The sequence below is a fragment of the Heterodontus francisci genome, chromosome 1, assembly GCF_036365525.1.
Source record: "Heterodontus francisci isolate sHetFra1 chromosome 1, sHetFra1.hap1, whole genome shotgun sequence".
NCBI lineage: Eukaryota > Metazoa > Chordata > Chondrichthyes > Heterodontiformes > Heterodontidae > Heterodontus > Heterodontus francisci.
Window position 1 is genome coordinate 254,687,979 of NC_090371.1, and position 14,212 is coordinate 254,702,190.

General features: G+C 44.8%; 1 protein-coding gene across 13 annotated transcripts in view; it reads left to right on the plus strand.

The window, feature by feature from the left end:
* The window catches only part of inpp4b (inositol polyphosphate-4-phosphatase type II B), a 996,728-nt gene that overhangs the window by 230,314 nt on the left and 752,202 nt on the right, over positions 1 to 14,212 (plus strand). The gene's annotated exons all lie outside the window — the stretch shown is intronic.

Here is a 14,212-nt window from a genome sequence, read left to right on the forward strand (position 1 = left end):
GAGTCCCAGGACTGCGCTGTTTTTTTAACTCATCTGCTAAATTAACGCCAGCATTGGAATGAATGTTTGCCTCCAGGCTCAGCACCAGCAAGGATGAATCATCTCTGGATGGTGGCGACAGCATGGACAGGGGCTACATGGAACAGCAGGGGAGGGTAGTCGGGGAGGGAAGGGTGGGGTTGATAGGGTGCATAGAGGAGCCGGGCCAGGGTGGAGTGGAGTGGAGTGTTCAGGTTGTTGAATGGTTGAAGTTGATGGTGAAGATGCATTTTGTTGGCTGCGGGGTAAGTGGGTGGATTAAATCAGGACTGTGTGAAGATGTTTGAGAAGGGCCTAAAGGGAGGGATGAGTGCTGTCGATGTCGGGGGGCTATGGGGCAAATTGAGGGTACTGGCTAGCAGAGGGAATGGTCACAGTCAGTGGGGACAAATGGATTCTGTAGTCGGGGGGTGGGGTGGGGGAGGTCAAGACTAATGGGTGGGTATTTGACAGCTTCATATGGAGGGGGAAATGGGACTCGGCAACAATGGTCAGTTCGATGTGAGGAGGTTCAAGGATGAGAGTAGGCATGTTGATAGTAACGGGAATAGGAACGGTGGGAGGGATGGCATGAATACATTGATGATTACACTGTGCACGGTAATGGAGGGAAGGGTAACAGTAACATTGGGTGGTTCAAGGGTTATGGGTTCAAGCTGGAAGGTTGCAGGAGGAGGTTGGAAGGTGGGGAGACTTGCCCTGAATTCCATGCACACTATTTTCTCCAACAATAATGGGAGTGACGTTGACACTCAAGGATTGCAGGGAGAGTGGGAGGAGGCAAACAACAGTGGGTGTGTATTCTACCTGGCTGCAATTTGAAGGCAGATATAAGGGAGCTGTTCATTGCCTCAATGTTTCAGCTCACTGGCAACAGAGGGCTGAATCGCCACGCTCTGCTTATTTATTCAGAAAAGCCACAGCAACATGGGTCTCATACACCCAATTTGTCTGGTAACACGAGAAGGAGAAAAAGAGAGAGATTAAGGAGGGCTCTTTTCCCTCAACTCATGATGCCTGAGTGCCAGCAACAGGCAGAACAGGAAGGTGAGGATGGTCCAAATGATATCATCGAGGAATGGCCTTATCGAAGACAGGCACTGGCAGGTCATCACATTCTCAGGACAAAGACAAATTACCTTCAAATGTCAGAGAGGCAATGCCAGAGGTGCTTAAGGATGTCATGTGAAATGGTCAGAGAAGTTTGTGCAGCATGGCCTGCAGTCTCTCAGCTTCGGTGGGATTCCCATGCCAGTTGCCCTCAAGGTGATTGCTGCACTCAATTTTTTCTCCAGTGACTCCTTCCAGGGATTCACTTGCAGTCTGCGACTCATTGGTGCATCAAAGAGATGATAGTGCCCTTTTTCGACATGCCGATGATTTCATCTGGTTACCTGTAGACATGGACAATCAGGCAGCAAGGTCTGCTGCCTTCGGCACCATCACTGGCTTCCCTAGAGTGCAGGGGGTGATCAACTGTACTCATGTGGCCATTAGAGCTCCCTGGGACCAGCCTGCTGTCTTTCTCAATCGCAAAGGCTTCCACTCTTTAAACATACAGCTGAACTGTGAGCACAGGAGAAGAATCATGCATGTTTCTGCACGTTTCTCAGGGAGCTGTCATGACTCCTACATTTTGAGGAACTCCCAGCTGCCAGCAGTTTTTGAGGAACCTTCCGAAGTGGACAGATGGATCCTGGGTGACAAGGGTTATCCCCTTTGTTGATGATACCAGTGCATCATCCCCAAAGTGCTGCTGAAGAGAGGTACAATGCTGCACATGCATCCACCAAAGCCATAATTGAACACCCCATTGGCATGTTGAAAATGTGATTCTGTTGCCTGGAGAGGCTCTTCAGTATGCCATAGAGGGTGTCACGAATAATCATTGTCTGCTGTGCCTTGCACAACCTTGCAATTAGACACAGCAACATTCTGATGGTGGAGGAACACCAGTCCTCCTCAGATGAGGATGACTATGAAGAGGGTGAGCAGGAAGACAACAATGCCATCGATACCGTCAGTGATATGAGGGCCATGGAGACACATGCAAGGTGCATCAAGGAGAACCTCATTATTGCGCATTTCAACCAAAAATAAGCCACATCATCAAGGAACGTTGTTAGGAGAAACATAACAATTCCCCACATTAAGTCCTTTTTGCATGAGATCTTATTCATCTCTGCAGTCCTAATGAAGTGTTGCTGCACTTTGATGTGATTAGCATTTGAAATCATCTATGGGCTACGATGAATGTGACTGCACACCACTGCAAGCAGCGTTACGTTATGACCGTAGAAAACAAAAGTAAGGCATGACAGTATTGGAAATAGTTTAAAAATCATCAATAGGAAAACAGCCATCATTGAAGAGTGAAGGCTCAAATTCCAATGAGATATGGACACTGGACATTTCCTGAGATGCTTTGCAAACATCATTGCATTTCTGCTATAGGCCTCCAAAAAACTTTTGTAACCAAGCAAAACATTACTGAGAGTAGATCACATTTTGCATGAAATAAAAATTTAATAAATCTTTGCAATTGTGACAGTGTATACAGCATCTGTGCCACCTCGTGATCAAAGCTTTTTCACTTCCTTTTTTCTCCCACTATGTCGAGGTGCTATCCTGACATTAGCAGCTGAGGTGGAGGCAGTCTGCTCAGTGCGCTGCCCCATTGCTGTGGATGACCGTGGTGGGCGTCCCCTGGAGGAATGGGCCTTGATGGCTCCATCCTACTGGGGTCTGCGGCAATGGTGCTTGAGTATCCCCCGTGTGCTTGTCTGCTGGAGGTAAGAGGGTCAATGTCAATGTGGAGGACAAGACGCCGCTTACCCTGGGGGTGTCCTGGCATGTTCTCCTCCTCCATCTGTGTGCACAATGGCACCTCCCTGTCTCCCTTAGGGGAAGGGTCACCTGGGGGGAGGTCCAGGTTCCTCGTCCCCCTCTCGCTTAGATTCTGCTCTATGGAGCCAATGGCAACCACAGTGGAGTGCAGGTCAGATCGCATATGGCTCGAGTGCTCAACCAGACTCGCCTCAGAGCTTGCCAAACTCTCGACTGAGGAAGCCATACGCTCAAATGCCTGGGACATGGCAGACATCATGGCCTGCATGGATTCCTCCATGGCACGTGCAAAGCAATGCCTGACCTCAGGCATCTCTGATATTTTCCACATGGCTTTGCTGGACATCCAGCAGACTTCTCGTAGCAACAAACAGAGGATCATCATGAGCGTGGGGCTGAGCAGGGGCCTGGTCCCCAGCAGTCCTCTGATTGTCAGGGGACCCGGCTGGCACATGCTCCCTCAACTGCTGGGACGTGTCTGTGTTGTGACCCAAATTCTAATGTTAAACCCCACCATGGATCATGTGGATGTATCTGTGCTGGTGGAGGTGGAAGAAGAAGCAGGTGGCAGTGCACCCTCTGGGGCATTGGCTTCATCTTCCTCCCCAGAGGAGGATTTTTGGGCCACACGACGTTCTGTGACTTGTGTGCGGGTACCTGCAGTGGAGACACAAACAGAGGCACTTTAAACATCTGCTTCACATGAGTTCACACAATTTCCTTCAGTTTCCACATATGGCTGTAAGAGCAGAGATGACACTTCATCCTTATGCCTTGTGGCTCCTGCCTTGCCATCTCCGCTCGCCCTGCCTCCCTTCTCTCGCAATCTCCGAAGCTGCCTCCTCAGCTGTGGTCAGCAGCCTTAAGTCAGGGACCCCTCCTCCCATTTTAACATGCTCATGCTAGTTGTGGCTTTGTTTATTCTGCAGCAAACAGTGCATATTTAATGACATGGCAAATTATGCATCACAACCATTGCATAAATGCATCAACATCACTCAATCTGCATTGGATTTCGCTCGACACATCCAATCACGCAAACAGTGCCAGTCTTAAGTCAATTTAGTGAATGGCACCAAGGTTGCTCACACATTCCACTGCATTCCTTGTGTACCCTCTGCCTTAAAGACACAGAGCCATTGAAGTAAATAATGGAGCACCTTCGCCAGGATCACTTACCCTTGCTTATCTGTGCAAGTCATTGAATTGCTTGCGGTACTGCAAGTTCTACAAGTTACCCCACGGTTCAGGATCTCCTCCGCTACCTCCATCCAGGCCGCCTTGGTGAGATGGGAAGGTCTTTGAACTCCATCTGCAGGGTAGATGACCTCCCACCTTTCCCTGACGGCCTGGAGGAGAATCTGCAGGGAGGCATCACTGAACCGTGGGGCGGGACGCTGCCTACTGGCTGCCATGTGATTCACTTTGGTTGTTGGGAAAATAAATGATATGAGGTTGGTGGTGACTTTCACAAAATAAGGGAGGCAAAAACATTTTGATTTAAGTAAAAGCTTCAACTTAAGTTCGTCTGAAGATACTTACATGAAAAGAAGGCTGTTGATCCTTGAGGCTGAAAGCATATAATGTTTTATATCTGTGACGATCATGGTGCTTGGGGCAGTGACAGCGGGTTCCAACAATAAAAGGCCGCCCCAGCCACATGATCCCATGTGTTCTCTGTGCCCATCGCCACTTGGCTAATTTACATATAAAATCGTGTGGGAAATAAGATTTGTGGTGAGGGCGGAAGTTACGACAACATCTGGTCCTGCTGTTAGGAACGCTGCGACACTCATAATATTCCACCCCATGCCTTTATTGCATAAAACAACAGACATCTAGAATGCACAGTGTAACTGATACACAGTGCTCATGCTCACTAATGTCTTTTAGGGAAGGCAATCTGTTATCCTCACCTGGTCTGGCCTACATGTGACTCCAGACCCATGTAGTCACATGTAGTCACCACAGACCACCCGGCATCGATCTAGGCATTGGAAACGACAATGGCAAACCTGGCCCTGTTGACCCTGCAAAGTCCTTCTTACTAACTTCTGGGGTATTGTGCCAAAATTGGGAGAGTTGTCCCACAGACTAATCAAGCAACAGCCTAATATTGTCATACTCACAGAATCATACCTTACAGACAATGGCCCAGACACCACTATCACCATCCCTGGGTATGTCCTTTCCCACTGGCAGGATAGACCCACCAGAGGTGGCAGCAGGTATACAGTCAGGAGGGAGTCCTCAACATTGACTGCAGACCCTATCAAGTCTCATGGCATCAGGTCAAACATGGGCAAGGAAACCTCCTGCTGATTACCATCTACCAACCACCCTGCCACTGATGAATCAGTGCTTCTCCATGTTGACCACCAATTGGAAGAGGCACTGATGGTAGCAACGGCACAGATGTACTCTGGGTAAGAGACTTCAATGTCCATCACCAAGAATGGCTCAGTAGAACCACTACTGACTGAGTTGGCCGAGCCCTAAAGGACATAGCTGCTAGTCTGGGTATGCGGCAGGTGATGAGGAACCAACAAGAGGGAAAAGCCTACTTGACCTCATCCTCACCAATCTACCGATCGCGGATGCATCTGTCGATGACAGTATTCGTAGGAGTGACCGCCGCACAATCCTTGTGGAAATGAAGTTCTGTCTTCACATTGAGGATAGCCATTATGGTGTTGCGTGGCATTACCACCATGCTAAATGTAATAGATTTCAAACACATCTAGCAACTCAAAACTGGGCATCCATGAAGCACGGTGGGCCATCAGCAGTAGCAGAATTGTATTCAACCACAATCTAATCTCATGGCCCGGCATATCCACCACTCTACCATTACCATCAAGCCGGGGGAATCAACCCTGGTTCAATCAAGAGTGCAGGAGGGCATGCCAGGAGCATCACCAGGCATACCTAAAAATGAGGTGTCAGCCCGGTGAAGCGACAATACAGGGCTGCTTGCATGTCAAACAGCAGAAGCAGCATGCAATAGACAGAGCTAAGCGATCCTAAAACCAGCGGATTAGATCTAAGCTCAGCAGTCCTGCACCATCCAGTTGTGAATGGTGGTGAGCTGTTAAACAACTAACAGGAGGAGGAGACTCCACAAATATCCCCATCGTCAATGATGGGGTAGCCCACTATTGTGCAAAGGACAAGGCTGAAGCATTTGCTCCATCTTCAACCAAAAGTGCCAAGTGGATGATCCATCTTGGTCTCCTCCTGAACTCCCCAGCATCACAGATGCCAGTCTTCAGCCAATCCGATTCATGATATCAAGAAACGTCTGAAGGCACTGGATACTACAAAGACTCTGGGCCCTGACAACATTCCGGCAATAGTACTGAAGACTTGTACTCCACAACTAGCCGTTCCCCTAGCCAAGCTGTTCTAGTACTGCTACAACATCTATCCAGCAATGTGGAAAATTGCTCAGTTATGTCCTGTCCACAAAAAGTAGGACAAACAGCTACTGCCCCATCAGTCTACTCTCGATCATCAGCAAAGTGATGGAAGAGGTCCTCGACAGTGCTATCAAGTGGTACTTGCTCACCAATAACCTGCTCACTGACGCTCAGTTTGGGTTCCGTCAAGGCCACTCAGCTCCTGACCTACAGCCTTGGTCCAAACATGGACAAAAGTGCTGAACTCCAAAGGTGAGCTGAACTCCAAAGGTGAGGTAAGAGTTCCTGCCCTTGACATCAAGGCAGCATTTGACTGAGTATGGCACAAAGGAGCCCTAGCAAAACTGGAGTCAGTAGGAATCGGGGGAGAAAACTCCGCTGGTTGGAGTCATACCTAACATAAAGGAAAGTGGTTGTTGTTGTTGCAGGTCAATCATCTCAGCCCCAGGACATCACTGCAGGAGTTCCTCAGTGTAGTGTCCTAGGCCCAACCATCTTCAGTTGCTTCATCAATGGCCTTCCCTCCATCATAAGGTCAAAAGTGGGGTTGTTCACTGATAATTGCATAATGTTCAGCATGATTTGCGATCCTCAGGTACTGAAGCAGCCCGTGTCCAGATGCAGCAAGACCTGGACAACATCCAGTCTTGCGCTGATAACTGGCAAGTAACGTTCATGCCACACAAGTGCCAGGCAATGACCATCTCAAACAAGAGAGAATTTAACCATCTCCTCTTGACGTTCAATGGTATTACCATCGCTGAATCCCCCACTATCAACATCTTGGGGGTTACCATTGACCAGAAAATGAACTGGAGCAGCCACATAAATACTGTGGCTACAAGAGCAGATCATAGCCTAGGAATTCTGCGGCAAGCAACTCACCTCCTGACTCCCCAAAGCCTGTCCACCAACTACAAGGCACAAGTCAGGAATGTGATGGAATACTCTCCACTTGCCTGGATGGGTGCAGCTCCAACAACACTCAGGAAGCTCGACACCATCTAGGACAAATCAGCCCACTTGATTGGCATTCCCATCCACCACCTGAAACATTCACTCCCTCCACCACCAATGCACAGTGGCAGCAGTGTGTACCACTGCAAGATGCACTGCAGCAACTCACCAATGTTCCTTAGACAGCACCTTCCAAACCTGTGACCTCTACCACCAAGAAGGACTTGAGCAGCATGGTAACACCACCACCTGCAAGTTCCCCTCCAAGTCACACACCATCCTTACTTGGAACTATATCATCGTTCCTTCACTGTTGCTTGGTCAAAATCCTGGAACTCCCTTGCTAACAACACTGTTGGTGTATCTACACCCCAGCAACTGCAGGGTTCAAGAAGGGGGCTCACCTCCACCTTCGCAAGGGCATTTCGGTATGGGCAACAAATGCTGGCCGAGCCAGTGACGCCCACATCCTATGAACGAATAAAAAAAATAACACTTACAAATTTTTCTCTTCTGGTTTAATGTTGATTTGAGCTGTAGCCGAAAAGTCCCCTCATAATTATCGATCATACACTCGTTGCTTCTCCCATGCTTTTGTCTCCTTTATGCCTGTCTATTGTATCCTGCAATGAGTGGTATAGTCAGGTTCTCCACAGTTGGCATGCTATTAGTGCTCTGTGTTGATGGTTTGTGGCTTGAGAAATACGTTACTTTACTTACTTTCATTATTGTTCTTTTTTCGATGGTGCACCATGAATTATTCCATCTTCGTTCCCTTGTTGAGAATTAGCAAAACGTGTTGTGGAGACTTGATGGGTTTGAATAACAGTTAAAACAGAAATTCAAAAAGCCAAGTCTAATTAATGAGAATGCAGCTGTTTGACAGTAGAGCTGCTGGGTATCCAGTATTTCATGTTGTCATTTTAAAAAAAACGTATAATAAACTCTAACATGGAACACAATTTTATCCCTGTTAAAAATTTGCAAGTAACGAACATGTGGGTTTTGTATCCATTTTATAACATTGTGAAGTAGTCTGTGTTGCATACAAAATCTAATTTCAGCTTGGTTTCTTTGTTTAAAAAAAAATTACATATAACAAACACTGACACACGATTGTTTTAATGCTAAATGGTACACATTAATTGCAGCAAGGATAGGATTTAAAGCATGCCAATGTAGAAGTATTCTGGTACAATGTACAAGTATACTACAAGTATACATTAACAGATCATAACTGAAAATATACTTTTGAAAAGAAACAATTTTATTTTATTTAAGTTGTTGTTAAAACCACCCGAGAAACTTAACGGCGGCACAGTGGTTAGCACCACAGCCTCACAGCTCCAGGGACCCGGGTTCGATTCTGGGTACTACCTGTGCGGAGTTTGCAAGTTCTCCCTGTGCCCGCGTGGGTTTTCGCCGGGTGCTCCTGTTTCCTCCCACAGCCAAAGACTTGCAGGTGATAAGTAAATTGACCATTGTAAATTGCCCCTAAGTGCATGTAGGTGGTAGGGAATATGGGAGTACTGTAGGGTTAGTATAAATGGGTGGTTGTTGGTCGGCACAGACTCGGTGGGCCGAAGGGCCTGTTTCAGTGCTGTATCTCTAAAATAAAATAAAATTTAAAAAAAAGAATGGAACAAATCCACAAATCAAACAGAAGCTTTCTTTTTCACAAGATGGCACCTGTGAGCTAATGTTAAAACAAATCTGAAAAAGCCACAATCAAAACTCAAATTTTGAAGGAGCACGTAAGTCAGCATTTGAAAAGGAAAGATACATCTCTGTCCTGGTATTGCTGCGGTGTTTCAGTGAACATCAACGCAAGCTCGAGGAACAGCATCTCATTTACTGATTAGACACTCTGCAGCCTGCTGGACTGAACATTGAGTTCAATAATTTCAGAGCATGACGGGCCCCCCTTTTTATTTTCACTATTTTTTCTTATTTCTTTTTTATTTGTTTATTTTATTTCATTTTGTTTCATTATTCATTTTTTTACCATGTGCCTACCCACTGCTTTTTTTTTTGTCATGTTTGTGCTTTGGACCAGGTTGTTCTATTTTTCTGTCAATTAACACCCTCTCTGCACCAACGTTTTGTCTTTCAGAACACCATTAACATACCATTTGCCTTTGCTCCATGACCTTCTGGTCAGTTATTCTCTGTAACCTTGTCCTGTCAACACCTCTTTGGTTATCTCATGCCCCACCCCTGCTTTATTTGCTTAAAACCTATTACATTTCTAGCCTCTGCTAGTTCTGATGAAGGGTCACTGACCTGAAATGTTAACTCTGCTTCTCTCTCCACAGATGTTGCCAGACCAGTTGATTATTTCCAGCATTCCTTGTTTTTAATAAATATAAGTAGTTGGTGTTTTTTTAATCAAAATAGTTGTATTAATGGTTTCTAAGGTAACCTTTGTAACATTTGCATCTTCTGTTTATATGCCATATCTCCTGCATTTTTTTTCTTTTTATAGAAGAGAGACTTGTCCCTTATCATCTCAAAACCCTTTACAGCCAATGAAGTACTTTTGAAGTGTAGTCTCTGTTGTAATGTAGGAAATACGGCAAGCTCTCCCAAACAGCAGTGTGATAATGACTAGATAATCTGTTTTAGAGAAGATGATTAGGGATAAATATTGGCTTCGAAATAGTGCCATGGGATCTTTTACATCCATCTGACAGGGCAGGCAGAGCTTCGGTTTAATATCTCATCCGGCACCTCCAACAATGCAGCACTCCCTCAGTAGTGCACTGGAGTTTCAGCTTATCTATCCTGGAGTGGGACTTGAACCCGAAACCTTATGATTCAGAAGGGAGAGTGCTCCCAACTGAGAGTGGCTGAGATAGTGATTTGATCCCCTACAAAAGTTACTTTTGGTGAAAAATGAATTTCCAAGTGACGTAACTGTGAAAATGTATAAATTAGTAAACATCTAAATGCTAATTCTACCCTATTCCTGAAAATAGTTTATTTCAGTGAAGAAATATTTGGAGCCTCTGTATCTCTTGAACCCCATGCACTGTAAGTAGAAGTTTAATAACAGACAAATGACCTGAGTTATGTGAATCAGCAACTGGAAAGATTTCCAGACATTATTAGCTACTTACAATAGGAAACATGTATGAATAAAGCCTCGAATTTTGCAGTAAAAATAACCATGAGGCTAGCATGAGTAAATCACGCAGCAACTTGTGCTGCCTGCGCATGCACAGTTAAACATAGGAATCGGGAAGTTGCTGTCTGTGTTGCCCTGATTGTCCTCACCGGTAATTGCTAAGAAATTCAGCATTGGAATACATGGACACGCGTGAAGTGGTGGTACTTACCCACAAGATACACACTAAACATACCAGAAATTTTTTAAAGTCTGAATGACTAGCAAATAAATTCTTTGACATTGAAAATGTACTTTTACTGTGTGGTGTCTAATTCCTTCAGATTCTTATTTATTGCTGAAAATTTAAAAACAAATGAATTATTTCTGTTTCTTTTATTTCTCTCTCTTAATATCATCTTTCTTTTCCTTTTTTTTTGCTTTCTGTACATTATTTTACATTTAATTAAATATTCTAACTTACACTCCCTGGTTTAGACCCTGATACCTCAGTAAGGATTTTTCATTTGGATTGGTTGAAGAGATATGCTGTTGCTTGAGGTGCTCACACAGGTCCCAGATGCCCCGTAGAGGGCAGCGTGGTGTGTTGAACTCTTGGTAACTGTTAATCGCCATGTAAAAACCCTCAAAAAATTTGTGGGCAGCTGTAAGAGTAGTGAACAGTGAGCACCATTTGCGTGCCGCTGACTGTAAAATCTGGGCCAATATTTGCTTTTTAATAAACTTCTGTTGGCTTTGCATTGGTACTTTGAGGTATTTATTAGCAGTATCACAGAAAATTGCAAAAGAAAAGGATTCTGATTCTCACTTCACCATGATCCCTTGAAAAATAGTTTAAAAGCTAATCTGTCGTTATGAATAATTTTTATTTTTTTAGATTGAACCAGAAACATGCAAAATGTCAACATCGTGAAATCACACAAGCCAATAAAATTACAACAATACCCCCTCACACCTCCAAATAACCCAATAAACAGAAAAGAAAAAAATGACTATTGTTTCTCTGCCGGATTCACCCAGTATCCTTGTGCATAGATTAGCTACATTCACGAAACGTGGGAGGGCGACTGGTACAGTCGAGGCCTGTAGCTATAATATTTAGCATTTGTTAAGCAAAGCATATTAATTTCCAATTCAAAAGGAAGTTGAGAGACCTGACCTCCCCTACAAAGCATGTTTCCTTTTAGCCATCACAGTAGAGCACTGCCTTGGAAATATTTGTGACTCACTCTCTTCCATAAGACCATTATTTTCTGGGGAATGAACGACCTCCTGATAGCTAACCTAGATATGGCCTCATACAACTTAAAATTGTGACCCCTGTTCCTCCCTAACCTATTTAATTGGAAATAGCTGTCAATTCAAACACAATCTATTCCCTTCATCATCTTACAAACCTCAACCAGATCACCCTTCTATCTACACTTCTGTAAAATGCAGAGTCCCTTTTAATCTATTTTGCTAACTAAAATCTTTTAGACTGGGAATTAATCTAATGACCCTCCTCTGAACCTTTTCCAAAGCCTCAATACTCCAATGTGTGAGGTGACCAAAACTAGACGCAATTTTCTAACTAAGGCCTGACCAATGTCTTATACAAGGACAAAAGGGCTGGATTTTAAGCAGTTGTCGTGGCAGCAGGGGGGTGAGGGGTGGGGCTTGAAGATAGCTCCGAATGAGGCCCACCACGGACCTCGACACCAGCACGGCCTGGCCCGGCCTCATCCTCCGGACGGTGGCGAGCCTCCTTGGCGGCTGCCCACCGCCTGTCCACTCCCGAGGGTTGGTGGGGGTGGGGGATAAAATTCGGCCTTTATCTTAATCTTGGCTGCAGTGTCAGTCTGTCAGTAAAAGTCTTTGTTAGCTTCATTCCTGCAGATAGGAGTTGTTAGCATGAAATGGACTATTTTCCCCCAAAGCTAATTCAGACGTGGATAATGGGTTTTGTCTTCAACAGACAAACATGTTTATTGACAGTACTGGAGGGTCACCTGACCTCTACTCCATCTTGTCTGTGGCATAAATGTGTCCTTTTTTTTGTAGCTCAGTTCACCAATTGACTTTTATTTCATAATTCCTCCAGCTCATTTCATATTTCATCACTGTTCCCTCCGTGAGCATGGCAAGTGTCTTAAAGGAAGAAGGAAAGGTAGAGAGGCGAGAGGATTAGGGAGGGAATTCCAGAGCTTATTGCCTTGGCAGCTGAAGGCATGGTCACCAATGGTAGAGTAGTTAAAATTGGGGATGCTTAAGAGGCAAGAATCAAGTTTGCGCAGATATCTCGGAGGGTTGTGGATCTGGAGCAGATTACAGAGATAGGGAGGGCTGAGGCCATGGAGGGAATTTGAAAATGAGGATAAGAATTTTAAAATCGAGCATTGCTCAATCAGGAGCCAGTATAGGTCAGTGAGTACAGGGATGATGGCTGAACAAGATTTGGTGCGAGAAAGGACACCGGCAGCAAGGTTTTGGATGACTTCAAGTTTATGAAGGATAGAATGTAGGAGGCTGGTCAGGAGTGTGTTACAATAGTCAAGCCTAGTGGTAACAAAGGCAAGGATGAGTGTTTCAGCAGCCGATGAGCTGAGACAGGGACTGATTTGGGCGATGTTACGGAGAAGGAAATAAGCAGTCTTAGTGATGGGCCAGATACGTGGTCGGAAGCACATAATGGGGTCAAACATGACACCAAGGTTGCGAACACTCTGGGTCAACCTTAGACAATTACCAGGGAGCGGGAGAGAGGCGGTAGTTAGGGAACAGAGTTTGTAGCGAGGACCGAAGACAATAGCTTCAGTCTTCGCAATATTAATCGTAGGAAATTTCTGCTAATCCAATACAAGATGGCGGATAAGCAGCCTGGTAATTAAGAGACAGTGGAGGAATTGAGAGAGGTGGTGGTGAGATAGAGCTGGGTGTTGTTGGCATACATGTGAAAACTAATGCTGTGCTTTTTGGTGATGTCGCTGAGGGACAGCATGCAGATGATAAATAGGAGTTGTCCAAGGATTCATCCTTGGGGAATACCAGACGCCACGGTGCAGGACTGAGAAGGAAAGCCATTGCAGGTGATACTCTGGCTATGCTTAGATAGCTAAGAATGGACCAGTTCTTTACATGTTTGAGACATTTACATAAGCTTCTTTTACGTTGCTGTAGTGCTGTGCCAGTACTGTTGGCTCCTAACATGGATCTTGTGTTGTCTACAGCAAGTTAATTTTTCCTGGGTCTTACTGGCCACTAGCTTTGGTGAATCTGGCAACAGTACTTGGGTGTTACCTGCGGTTACGTGAGAATTGAATTACCATTGCACTAAGTGCAAGGTAAAAGCAGCTGCAGAATTGGGATATTCAACTATGAGTGCTTTAAATGGGAATTGGTAGTCAGCAGGGTTGTGTGCAATTCATTTCATAAAGATGCAGCTAATGCAAACAGATTTTAAAATGCTGCAAGATAATCAAAAAGGAATAGGATTAGAGTACAATAATTGAAGAATTGTTGAAAACTTAGCCAGCAGTTGAGTCTTTTGACGAAACTGCAGACTGGTAATTGATGATGTTGTGAAGATTAATGTAATAAAGATACATGGGGCAAAAGAAACTCTTGCCATTTTCAATTCAGGTCTTATGATTCTTTGTCAGAATTGGAACTTGTTTCAGATGAACATTTTATAAGGAGGAGTAAAGCCTTGGAAAAGGGGGCAGGAGAAAAATAGAATTGACTGTGATTAAATGGGGATTAGAAGATGATTAAATAGTCGAAGTGATACTACTATGAGACAAAAGAAATAATGAGAGAAATTAGAGAAATAAAATATTTGACC